Here is a 12,473-nt window from a genome sequence, read left to right as displayed (position 1 = left end):
TTTTGTTTTCCTTTGTTAATTCAAAATTTCAAAGTTCTTTCTTCCATTTTCATGAAAGTTACGGGATAGTCTTGAGAGAGCTTAGCGTAGCGTGACCGTCCTTGAGAGAGACATGTATGATGGTATGATATTTGAGTATTTTGTGTGTCATCGTGCCTCGGATGTGAAGAGAATCATCATTGACCAAGCTGCTCAGATCAAAGTCCTAGTGGATAGACTTGATGCCTACTACGCTTTCCAGTGAAATGCTTGAGTGGTTCTTGCCGATTATTCCGTCTTGTATCCTGGTTTTAAGGAGAATGATGTAGTACTATTTGAAATGAATGAAATAAGTTTTTTACGTAGTGGCCTCAGATATATCTATTATTTTCGAAAACTCTTGATTTTAAGAAAAGTCATAGATTCTTCGTCATAGGCCAAAAATAGTAATTTTGATGATGATTTTTTTTTTGTTTTAGGTTTTAAAATATTGCTTTTGTCGAATAATCTATGATAGACTAATGTTTGACGACTTTAAACGTCAACGATCATAGTGTCTTCGCCAAATGCCAATGATACAAGTGTCAGCTAATCTTTAGCATCTTCAAAGTCATCCTCGAGATTAAGAATTTTTACTGAGTTATCTTTGTCGTATTTGTTTGAACATTGAGGATTTCAAGATTTTTGTCGTTCACAGTTTATACTCTTGCGGGACATGAGTTTTTTTTTCATTTTTGCCCCTAGCACCAGTTACGGTTTTCACCAGACCTGGTATCTACATTTTTGCGCATCAACGTCCTTTTTGGATTTTCATCGTGCCGGTGGTTTTGATCTTGTCATAGACTAATTGTTTTACTCATAGTGCCCTTGCAGGTTTTCACCATGCCCTTTCAGTCTATGCTTACTTTATAGATTTTCACTTTGAATACGTTCTCGGTTTCTCTGTGCTCCTTGTGGCTTGGTGACTCAAGTTGAGTTATGAGACCGAACACTCTACTCTTCAAGTGGCGCTCTTTCTTGAGTAACAGATCTGGACTCCCCTCTCGAGTTCTTCCGACGATTTTTATGGTGTGGTGACTCAAGTTGGGCTTCGAGATCAATGACTCTACATTTCAAGTCGCTATTTTTTTCAAATATTTGGCTTGACCTCCCCTATCAAGTCTTTCAATGACTTTGGTGGCTTGAAATTCGAATTAAGTAGCAAAATCAACTATACCTTGATGATATTTTTCATGATATGCTTCCACCGTGATTGAGTTGCCTTGAATCATTCCCTGATCTGAGAGGATTTTAAATAGGACAAAACGTAAGCTTAGGCTAGGATTGTGAAAAGATGTAAGGAAGGTTGAATCTGGATTTATTGAGGGGTAAAAAATTTCAAGTTGGTTGTTTTATTAAAGAATTTTTTATTTCGACTTTCCTAAGAATCAAGATCTCTATGTATGAGTTGGACATCAAGAGGCGTTTCAGTCATTTTGTGATTTTTCATGAATTTCTTTGTTTTCATCTATTTGTGTCCCGTTAGACTCGAAATCAAATTCCAAGACTAATGAAGATATTTTTGAGACATTTTGAAGGTGTAGGACCCACGAGGGGTATTTTTGTCATTTTGTCAATTTTGTGAATTCAATGTCAAGTTTCTTTTAGTTCCAATGTGATTATTTCTAAGTTTCAAGGTCTCATTTTTCTAGTGTTGCGAGATCTCTAAGTTATCGATATGCATAGTGAGCCTAATCATGTACACTTACTAAGTCGAGTGTGGTGCCCCGCCAAACGCTAACACAAATCTCCATGTCAGATCTCGAGGTACGAGGTGGCACCTCAAAATTTAGGCATGGTCTCCTGTTAGCATTTTAAGGCGATTCAACCTACACCTACTAAACAACATACAATCCTGCATATAAACAAACAAAATATAATACAAGCAGAAGCCTATATACATCTAATAACGTACAATAGATCAGAGTGCGGAAGAAGAAATTTATACACGGGATTATACAAAAATTTCTCATTCTAACAAAAGTCCTAACGCTCAGAACAAAATCTATAATACTTTTGGACAAATCGATACCACTAGGGGGTATAACCCAATACTCACCAAGTGACGGACTCTAACTGTCTATCTGACCCACCAGATGATTTTCACTCATGTTCTACACCTGCCTCGCTAAGTTTCGGATCTGAAATTAAAAAAAAATGGAGAAGGAAAGGGTGAGTAACAATGGTTACCCAGTAGGAAAACAAATAATTTCTGGCAATAACCCCTCCTAGCATGAACGAATAAGTATACTAAATCATTTTAACAATACAAAGTTTTACAAAATAAACTACGATTAACTGGTACATATAGCCAGGGATGAACAATTAAACATTTTAAAACTGACATTACATCAATCAACAATACTCACTATAACATTTTATTTATGTACAAATCTAATTGATCAAATAGAAACATTAAACATGCATTTCATTTTATATATCAAAGTAAAGCAACAGATACATAATACACTATGGTGGAGCATTGGAATTAGAGAGTTGGGATTCACGACTGGATCGCTCCCAGTCGGAACATGTTGTTACAGTTCTTCTCTGACTTTTAGTTCTTGATTTTGTGGCCGGTCACTGCACTTACCACGCTTGGTTGACCATTTATCCAGCTCAGGCTGGCCGCTTGACGTGACGGTAAGCAATAGGTTTTTTTTCGATGTGTTAGAACGTTCGACTAATATAGATTGTTAGTGATCACTGGCTAATCATCTTCGTCTATGCCTATCAAGCGTGCATGTGATTCCCAAATATACAAACCATTCGTATACGACCACCTTTACATTACAAGTTCACTGGTAAAGATAGAAAGGAATAATCCTGATTTCAGTTGTGACTCCACTCTCATACGCGTCCCATATCACGTATGAGCTTGGTGGTCCCTACCGTACATCCCAGGATAGTACACCACTCCGGATGGTATGACGCACTATCCTTCAGGCATTCACAAACTCTTTAACAGCTCACAGAATAGCTACATATATAGATATATATATATATATATATATATATATATATATATATATATATATATATATATATATATATATTATTTTCATTTGAAAACAAAAGAGAAATTAACAATACAAGGTTGAGAATGGATATCCAGTTTCCTACCATGCAACTGTGGCCAAACGACCAAAAATAAATAACAGAATGGAAAAGTAAACAGCGCCTCGCACTAATAGAAAGTAAATAAACATGCAACCAGTAACATTATCCCTGGATATCCGTTCACCAACCTACACACAACACAACAATGTAAAATGCAAACATCACCTATATTGTGTGATTCTAACATTTTACCGTTTTCATACCATTTTTTCCTTTTTTCAAATTTTGCAGTTTTCAATTTCTGAAACAAAATATCCACTTTCTGATATTCATCAACTCAATATGAGTTAATATAATATTAATAATTTTTTAATTATGAAATTCATTTTATCAATAACATTGAAAAAGTACAACACTTAGATCAAAACGTGGTCCGAGCGGTGCACAGGAAATAGCTCGGTGAAATATCCTACCCACGTATAATTTGTTAAAAATACAATTAAACATATCAAACATGCAATTTTTGACGTGAATTTTGAAATAACAAAAGAATTTATATTTTTGGAAACTCACCACAAATTTTTAATAAAATCCTAAATGTAATTTTCACAATCTACGATTACTAATAGAAATTAAGAGTTCCTTATTATCTCTGTGCGAAATGATCGAAGCGTGTGTGCGAAAATTGAGGCGAACGACACGAAAATTGAGATGGTTGATTTTTGAATCTAACCAGGTGGTTTCGAAGATGTTGACGCCATCGTCTTTTCTCCATTTTACGGTAGAAGACGGTTTGACCCCGAAACGGATGAAATCCGAGGTCGAAGTTACGAAATTCCCGTATATATATATATATATATATATATATATATATATATATATGGCTGTTTTTTGACGATACGGGGTGAAAAAGACTAGAAAACAGAAGGAATTTGGGTGGATTTTGTAGAGAGCGAGGTTACAGATGTTTCTCCCTTCCGCATCGGTCGTCGACGGCGAACCATAGTGATCTGAGGTGGAAGTTTCAAAAAAAAAAAAAAATTTAAAAACGTTGGCTGTTGGATGGGTTGGAGAAGACGAAGTAATAAAAAAAATTAAAATTTTATTTATATAAAATTTGGGACAAAATGGGTATTTCGCTTATTGTTTTGATCGACGATAAGTTGATCGTCCGGACTCCAAAAGTGACAAATGAATACTCTATTTCACCTAATTTTTCTTTTCGGATCTAATGGTGTAGTCAATTTCTACAAATTCTGTCTCTAACAAATGTTTATATTTTTGGCCTGGGGTAACTCCTAAAATTAACGTCATTTTCATTTTTGATGATAATTCGACTTCTTGATTTCCAAAAATGATAAATAAATAGTCTATGTTCAATAATTTTTCATTACGAACCCAATGGTATAATCGAATCTTAATAATTCTTTTTATAGCAAAAAGTAACTATTTTAGCCTAGTATGATTCGATAATCAAGGATTTTTCAACTTTTATATTCGGACTCACATTTGAGCGTACTTACAAGCTAAATTATGTTTTTCGATCATTTTGAATCAAATGGTGAGGTCAGATTCTATTAAAAATGATTAGAAATATTCTAAAATTTTACCCCTAAGTCCCACTTTCAAGATTTTCTTAAAATTTCACTATTTATTTTACTCGAGATACGAATGAAATTACCAGCTTTGACAAGATGGAGACCTAGAGGGGGGGTGAATAGGACTAATATAAAAATCTACTGAATGTGTATGTTTGGGATGTGAATAAATTTTAATCTCAGGGAGCATCCACAAAAACATTCATGTAACAAGATATTCATGCGAGATATGATCAGTCATGATATGCATTCAATATTGGCATAAAGATAAGAGAATCTGAGACACAGTAGAATACACACGATTTATAGTGGTTCGGCACCCGTGCCTACATCCACTCCCAAGAGAACCCAAATTGGTGGTTCTTTGGTATCCACTAATACAGAGGTTTATGGTTCACCTTAAACCGCACATAGAATTTTTCCCGGGATGATTCTACAACCCTACAATAGAATGGACCACATCCACTCAAAGTCCTTGAGTTTTTTCTTAGGAAACTCAGGAACCTTTGTCACTCAACATGAGTCCGCAACTCAATCAAGTGCTTGATTTTGAAGAAGAAATCAAGTGAACTATTACAAGTGTATTTTCAGAATTTAAGATACAAACAATCAAACTCACAGTAATGGCAATGGAAGTAAGTGTGTTGTTCTTTAGTTCTCCATTACTCCCTTCAACAATGGCTTCTTGACTCGCTCGTTATTAGACTGCAATTCTCGAAGGGTGGATTAGGTAGAGCTTGATCAACTAAGACATGATAGTTTGTTATGCATGATATTGATTACTCTTCACGACTCTTCTTCCTTTGTTAAGCCTTTTAAAGTATGCTTATTTGCTTGGGCTGAACTTTGGAGTGGTTGATCGAAAACAAGAAGAGGCCAAGTGCTTTACTTTTATAGGTAGAGCTCTTAACGGCTTTCTGTCGGTGGCACCTGAAATCCAACGGTGGCACCGACCAATCATAACGGTCGAAAATCTTACCGTTTCATATTTTCGGTAGCACTGACGGTGGAACCTCCGAGCTGCATCAGTGGGACCGATGAGGAATTTTACGGTGGGACCGCCAGGAGTATGTTTCTGCCACCGAATGAAAACTCCTTCATTAGTTCTGGCGGTGGATGTCGGTGGGACTGACAAAGTGTTACTCGGTGGAACCGATGCCTAAACTATCGGTGGGACCGGCAGGATTGTTCTTCTGCCACCGATAGGAGGTATCCCATGTTAATTTGTCGGTGGCTAGCGGTGGAACCGTCAAGTATTCATCGGTGGAACCGATTAGTATTCTATCGGTGGGACCGACATATTAGAGCTTCTGCCACCGATAGAAGGTGTCTCAAAATATTCGGTCGGTGGCTGACGGTGGATCCTTTACTCCTGCCGACAGCTTCTGATTTCCTTGAGATATACCTGTTCTGATGCTCCACGGGAGATGATTGGTTTTGATATATTTTGGATTTTGTCGTTTGAATTATGAACGCACAACAATGTTTCTAGTAGTTACATCATGACATCATACGACTACCCTTGTAATTTGACAAAACATGGTACTAACAACGAAGTGAAAATTTGAGATTTTACATCGAGTGTATGGTGTAGCAATCATAAGCGTGCATAATTCTATATCGCGTGGTAAGAAGAAATAAAAGAATAGAATTAGAAGGACTGGAAAGAAAATATAAGGAATTAGAAAATAATTTCTCACAAGCTTTCAAAATTTTGCGCTCATCATTAGGAATCCACAGCAATCGGGTGACAAATTGCCAAGTCAGGTGAATGCGAAAATGGGATGTCTACACAATGTGATTGTTGGAATGTGATTCTGAGTCTAACGAGACTGAAATTGATAAAACGGAGAAATTTATATAGAATTACAAAAAAAATAATCAAAATGCCCCTTGATAGTTGACTTTTATTTAGAAACATCGATTCCTAGGAAACATTACTAGTGATAAACTTTCGACAGTATTCACGCATATCAATAAAATTCAAAGACTCTACGCTTAGAAGAATAAAAAAATTTCAAAAAAAATGACAAGTTTTTTTATATATATAAAATGACGATTTTCATTCCTATGGAATGACACCTATCACCACAAAAAAAAAAAAAAAAAAAAAAACGCACAAAATGACGAGGTTCATTCATATGAAATCATGAAATTTAAGCCTTAATTAATTAATCGATCTCTAGTTCAATTAATCAAACCAACAAAGATGAATAATAAAAAATAAAACCAATCGATCAAATTTTCAATAACCAAACTTTCTAACCGATTGCCAATTAAAATGATCAATTATTTTCAAAATCATTTAAAATTGATTAATCAACTTTGAAACCTTAAATCTTAATCATTCGATGAATGGAAAGATGAAGCATTTAAATGATCATAAGAACCCAAGCTACAAATTAAAATGAGTACGAAAAATGTAGGATTAATACTCACACTTTCTATATTATCTCCTAAAAGAAATGTGAAAGAAAGAAAAATAAAAATAAAATCTTGGATATTGGAAACAAAATGAAGGTTTTCACGTTCCTATTCAAAATTCAACTGTAATGGAAAAAAAGAGGAAGAAAAGAAAGGAGAAAAATTAGGAAAGAAAAATATATAAAAAGGGCTGCACACACACGGTCTATCGCTGGAATTTTGGAAGAACCACTTATCTCTATTCATATATTCTTGGACGACCTCTCTTCGGGCAACAACATCATCACTCTCAGACACTCTTTGGTCGCATTCACGGCTGAACACTCTCCTTTTCTTTCGTTTCTTATTTGACAACAAACAATATATATATTAGAAGCCTATTTTGATGGTCTCGATCTGTTAAATATGCTTGTCAAATACTTTTTTGTAGAATATTTTTTTACGGCCCTTAACTGTCAAATTATTAGAAGATGTGCTTCAAAAAAAATCTATAATCTATGATCTTCAAATATGGAAGTTTAACAAACAATAAGATGATCATATAATTCACCAATCACAATAATTGAAATAGTAATAAAAAATCTAGAAAAAAAATTATAAAACAAAGATCATTAATAGAAACTAAATCTTGACCACCCAAAAAACTCAATTCACATTAAATTCAATTAAAAATCAAACACAAAAATGTACCATTGTAATACCAACTAATTCACAAATAACATTTTCATTTATTCCGAATAGCTTGAAAAACTCCCACTAGGGGGTGAAAGAGAATGAGGTCCTTGCTAATTCAACTGGCGATCCCGTTCTAGAACGTATCAGATCAATTATGAATAAATCCCAACAAGATGTCCTATTTGGTAAAGATGATTTGTACTGACCTGATAAGTAATAAGTCATTTTCCATCTACAACTTCGATTTCCACCACAGATGGGACCACAAGTGTTTTGCATAAATAAAGATGGCATAAGAAATCTATTTTCTCAATACCATTTTTCTAATAAATCAATTTTTTGGAAAAAATGCTTTCTACACAATCATAGACTTCAATCATGCCATGATCCCAGGGAAACAAACCTTGAATACAATTCTGCTTTTGTAGATAATTTTATAACTCTTTGTAGTTTCACTTGCTTATAAAATTCATCTTTTGATTCTTCTATTTCACCATTCTCTTAACATTTACATCCATTGATTCATTCCCCATACTCGTACCATCAACAATTTTGCCTAAGAGCCTGATTGATCGATTTTTTTTGTTCAAAATTTTAAATTAATTTTGTAAATGTTTAACTTTACATTATTTAATATTTTATTTATTAATTTATTAATTTTAAATTTTTTTAATTGAAAAATTACCGTTTTACCCCTAAAGAGAATTTTTGCGTTTCAAGTCTTTTTTTAATGTTCCAGGATGTTTTAGAATTGATTTTTCATAAGAAATTCAATGGGAATATTGGTTTTTATCATTTATAAAATTTTTGTGCGAAATGGTCGTGAACTTTATGAGGAATGTTTTCTTAATTTTGTCAAATTTTGTGAAAATTGACGAAATGGTTTATTTGGTTTCGATTTGTTATTTTATGTGTTTGAAAAGATTTATCTAAGCGTAATGTAGGCTCTAGGGATGTTTTGAGATTAGGGGTATTTTTATAATTTGGTCATTTTTTAGTGATTTTTATCGTGAAGCTTATTTTTGTCTGAAAAATGATGATTTCTAGGTTTTTAGGGTTATATTTTCCTAGCGTAGCATGGTTTCCATAGTTTTGTCAGTTCGAGATACTTCATCCAGATTTCTGAAACATATCTGGTAACAAAATAAAGTATTGGAATAAAAATCCATCATTGGGAACCATTGCAATCAGGTTGACGAGTTGATTAATCAGGCAAGTGCAAAAATGAGATATCTACAGATGCCCCTCTTTGGCAGAAGGCTGAAGCAAACTAGATAGCAAATCTATTTTGGTAGATAGTGCGATATCCGAATGTCAAAGCTAGTGACAGTTCATTTTGCAGCTTGATTTAGCAATTCGTCAAGACGTTCGGATCCTTGAGGGTAAAACTCTCCCTGAACTAAAAAGTTGTCAGGTCCTTGAGCGAGAGCTCTCACTAACAGTGTCAAATCCTTGAATTTTAAAGAATTCTCCCTAACTAAAAAGTACAAGTGTGAGTGTGTGTACTATGTGAAACTGAGTAAAAATTGAGCATAATTCCAAGAAAACCCTCGACGGCATCTGAGCATAATTCCGAAAAAGCCCTTGACGACATCTGATCAAAATCCAACTTAACCCTTGGCGGCAACTGAGCAAAATCCAAGATAACCATTGGCGGTATCTAAGCAAAATCCAAGATAACCCTTGGAGGCAACTGAGCAAAATCCAAGTTAACCCTTAGCGGCATCTTAGCAAAATCCAAGATAACCCTTGGCGGCAACTGAGCAAAATCCAAGTTAACCTTTGGCGGCAACTGAGCAAAATTCAAGATAATTCTTGGCGACAACTGAGCAAAATCCAAAATAACCTTTGGCAGCATATGAGCAAAATTGACAGAGGAATGAATGAATTTTGGGAAAGAATGAATGAATCTAAAGTAGAATGATTAAAATGAATCTGGATGAGATTGAAAATGAATCTGGAGAATAAGGATTGAATCGGGGAACGAATGAATAAATCTGGAAGATAATGAATCTGAAAGAAATGATTGAATCCAAGAATGAATGGATCTGGAAAAGAATCTGAGAACGAAAGAATGCAATATCTCTTACTCTAGGTAAATGAGCTATTAGTTCATCTCTGGGCACAATCAAATGTGAGATCCGAAGTGCTTTTGTTTGAACCTCAAGGTTTTATTCAAAAGTTTTATGAATTTAAAACCTGAGTTTTTATTTCTTCGAACCTCAAGGGTTTTTCAAAAAACTGTTATCAAGAGGGTAACCTTAAGTTTGGGGTTCCCATTATCTTTTAGGATTAACATTACTCAAAAATAAAATGCCCCTAGTTTGACAATAAACATGGCATTGGAGATAATTGAACACATCATATAAAAATTAAAAAAAAATGCCCATAGTATAAGGGGGAAAGTTACATATCAGAGAAGAAAGAAAATGCCCATTGTATGAAGGTTTGAAATATTTGATTACTACAAGCGCAATAAAGATTCAACTTTTAATTAATTTTATTGAAGATTTTGAATCATGCTTAAGAGAACAAAATATTTTCTTTTGAGACTCATCATAGAATTCACCCTTCTTTCCCTTGGTTCACTTGGGAAAGTAAAAAATTTCAGATTGATTGTAGATAAGATACTTGTGGCTTCTGAGTCTGTGTCTGATTTAAGCTAAGTATTGAACTTGATTATTCGGACTTTTGATGTTTCAGCTCGGACCGCTATTAGTTTTTAACTCCCCGGAGATTTTTTCTATTTTTCCTTGTTGCTCTAACTTTTGCCTAGATTGCCCTTTCAGGTTTTTAAACTAGCGAGCATGCTCTAGCTTTCTCCTAGATCGTCTTTTCAAAATTTTAAACTAGCGAGCTTGTTATTTTTTTTTTCTCTTTGCTCTGATTGTTGCCAAGACCGTCCTTTCGGATTTTCAACATTGCGAGCTAACCTTAGTTTTTGCCTAAGTCGCCATTTTCAGGTTTGCAACTTAGCAGGCTTTTTATTCTTTTTCTTTCCTTCTGACCTTCTAGAGTTACTGTCTGATCAAGCTTTACTACCTTCCTTAACTTTTCCGCACGGTACTTAAGAGGACTTTCATGGGTAAGCTTAGGATTGGGTATAAAAAAAAGAAATTTTAAGGCTCAAAAACTCGAATGCCCCTTGTGTGGCATTTTTTCTTTTTCTTTGAACTTTCTTCCCTATTTGACAATATATATATATTTTTTAATTTTTTTTTTCGTGTAGGAAAATATATATTTTTTATTTTGATGTGGTCAGGCCTGAAGTAACTTCTCAGGTTGCCTACGTACCCCAGACTTTTGGGATCAGACCAAAACGTAGTTCAGATCTTCTCTCCCCTAGATTAGGTAATCGGGCTGAGAAATAAAAAGGCCTAATTTTTTTGAAAAGACTGCAAAGGGCTTGAGAAAAGATATATTGAACTGGGTAATAGGAGAATTGATTCGACCAAAGATGACCTCCTTAAATGTAGTACCGTTTGATTTGGTCAAGTTTGGTTGGTTCTGGTAATTCAATTCCATCATGGTCTTGAAGTCGGACAACTTTTCCCAGTAATATTTTCTTGATGATGAACGGTCCTCCCCAATTTGGTTTGAGCTTCCCTCTAAGGTCAAAGATAGGTGCCCCATTCTCTTTGAGAACTAAATCCCTGACTTGTAAGTAATGGGCCTTGATCTTTTTGTCAAACGCACGGGTGACTTTTCTTTGATAAGCCTGCACGTGGTACAAAGCTCTTAGTCGTTTTTCTTCGATCAGATTTAATTCTTTATACCGTTGACGAACCCAATCTGCTTCTGACAACTGACATTCCAACAAAACCCTGAGAGAAAGGATTTCTATTTTAACTAGCAAGACTGCTTCCATATCATATACTAAGAGTAGGGAATAGCTCCAATGGAGGACTGCATTGAAATATAATATGCCCCTAATGTGAATGGTAACTTCTCTAACTAATCCCGGTGTGATTGACACATTTTCTTGATTATTGTTTTGAGACTCTTACTAACTGCTTCAACCATTCCATTAATCTGAAGACGGTAGGGGGATGATTTGTGATGCCGGATCTTCAACTTTGAACACAGAGTAATGACTTAAGCTTTGAAGTACGACCCATTATCAAAAATCAGTTCAAAAGGTATCCCATATCGACTGATAATATGTGATTTGCAACTCAAGATGTAGTGAGGATAGCACTGATACATTTTATAACATCTCTATCGATATTTTCATCTCATCGGACGAGTATATATTCCGTGTTGAACAACACCTGAGCTTACACCTAACATATCCTTATCAGACCACGCGAACAAGTCTTTTAAAATTTATGAGTAAATTCATTATCCCCTCGTGTTCCTCTAGGGATAGGATGGTTTCTATTTGAAATTCTTGGGAATTATTTTTTGTTCTAAAGTCAATGACCTTTGCTTTTTTGATTAAAGGTTGAGCCTGACTTTTATCTTCCTATCATCGGAGCTAGATTATTAGTTAATTCGTTAATACGCTCGAGGTATTCAAAAATTTTCTTTATCCAATCAATTTCAAATGGAGTGACAGACACCTCTATAGACCTCATCAACTAACTCGACTCAACAGAAAATAGTAGATCTAAAGAAAACATGACATTGATGGATTAATATAAAAAAATGGATTCAGATTAACCCAAATGACTCATGAAAACTTGTAGACAACCCATT

The sequence above is a fragment of the Akebia trifoliata genome, chromosome 10 (assembly GCF_017979445.1).
Source record: "Akebia trifoliata isolate Shusen 1 chromosome 10, ASM1797944v1, whole genome shotgun sequence".
In the NCBI taxonomy this organism is placed as follows: Eukaryota; Viridiplantae; Streptophyta; class Magnoliopsida; order Ranunculales; family Lardizabalaceae; genus Akebia; species Akebia trifoliata.
Note: the sequence above shows the minus strand (reverse complement) of the source record.